The sequence below is a fragment of the Lathyrus oleraceus genome, chromosome 6 (genome assembly GCF_024323335.1).
Source record: "Lathyrus oleraceus cultivar Zhongwan6 chromosome 6, CAAS_Psat_ZW6_1.0, whole genome shotgun sequence".
NCBI lineage: Eukaryota > Viridiplantae > Streptophyta > Magnoliopsida > Fabales > Fabaceae > Lathyrus > Lathyrus oleraceus.
The window spans coordinates 299,824,414-299,825,923 of record NC_066584.1 but is presented as its reverse complement, the minus strand read 5'-3'; the positions used below and the strand labels follow the sequence as shown (position 1 = coordinate 299,825,923).

The 1,510-nt window shown below is 41.6% G+C and overlaps 1 non-coding gene across 1 annotated transcript; it reads left to right on the top strand.

The window, feature by feature from the left end:
- The first annotated feature begins 1,184 nt into the window (after window positions 1–1,184).
- Window positions 1,185–1,291, top strand: LOC127099088 (small nucleolar RNA R71). The gene has a single exon (XR_007793675.1). It is a non-coding gene; the product is annotated as a small nucleolar RNA R71 (small nucleolar RNA).
- Window positions 1,292–1,510: the final 219 nt, after the last annotated feature.

The following is a 1,510-nucleotide window of genomic DNA, read 5'->3' as shown; positions in this document are numbered from 1 at the left end:
TTCATTCCAAGGGTTTGGGATCGTCAAGCCCACGCTTGTTGGTTAAGATGTCTTTGAGAAATTTGGCGTAAGATGGAATTTGGGTGATGGCTTCGGTGAAAGGAATCTCTACATGAAGCTTCTCTATTACTTTTATAAACTTTTGGTATTGGTTATCGATTTTGGTTTGTTTAAGTCTTTGCGGATATGGGATTGGTGGTTTGTACAGGGGTGGTGGTTTGTCAGTTTTATTCTTGGCTTCTCCTTCTTGGTTGGTTTATTTTTCAAGTTCCACTGGTTCTCCTCCTTGGTTGGTAGGTATATTTTCTTTAGAAGCTTTGGACTCGCTCATTCCTGGGTTATAAGGCCCGCCGTAAGCGGTCCCACTTCGTAATGTGATAACGTTAGCTTGCCCTCGAGGGTTGAGTTGAGGTTGTCTAGGGAATTGTCCTCCAGGTGTAGTTTGCGGGGCTTGGTTTTGTGCTACCTGTGAGATCTGGGTTTCAAGCATCTTATTATGAGTAATTATCTGATCAACCTTAGTCCCTAATTGCATTATCAGTTCGTTTACGTGAATGTTCTGGTTTAGGAATTCTTTATTTTGCTGAGTCTGGCCTGATATAAAGTTCTCCATGATCATCTCAAGGTTAGGCTTCTAGGGCACAACTTGCATAGGTTGATTTGGTTTTTGGGCTTGAAAACCTTGTGGTCTTTGAGGTGCAAACTTTTGGACAGGGTTTTGGTTTTTATAGGAAAAATTCGGGTGATTCTTCCATCCAGGGTTATAAGTGTTTGAAAATGGGTTACCTTGGGCGTAATTTACTTGGTCGGTGTTCAGGTCGTTCAAAAGATTACATTCCTCCAATTCGTGTCCTTTAGATCCACAAAGTTCACACTCTGTGTGGACTACCGCTGCGGTGTTAGGGTTTGTAGAAATATTTTTGACCTTAAGGGCTAAAGCGCCCATTTTTGCTTGCATCATATCCATAGAACTTATCTCATGTATTCCACCTTGAGTCTCCTTTTTCTCTACTGATGCTCCTTCAGTTCCCCAATGGTAATGGTTTTGGGCCATATCCTCAATTAGGTCACAAGCTTCAGGGTAAGGTTTGTTCATCAACGCGCCACCAGCGGAAGCGTCGATGCTCATCTTTGTGTTATAATGGAGTCCATTGTAGAAGGTATGAACGATCAACCATTGTTCTAGGCCATGGTGTGGACAAACTCTTAACAGCTCCTTGTATCTCTCCCAAGCTTCAAAAAGTGATTCTCCTTAGTTTTGAGTAAATCTAGTTATCTGGTTTCGAAGAACAACAATATTACTAGGGGGAAAGTATCTAGCAAGGAATACTCTCCTAAGGTCTTCCCAGGTAGTTATTGAGTTAGCTGGAAGTTAATCTAACCACGAACATGCTCTATCTCTAAGGTGGAAAGGAAATAATCTTAAACGAATCGCATCAGGTGAAGCACCGTTGGATTTAAAGGTGTCAGCCAGTTGGATAAAGACTTTTAAATGTTGATTTGGGTTCTA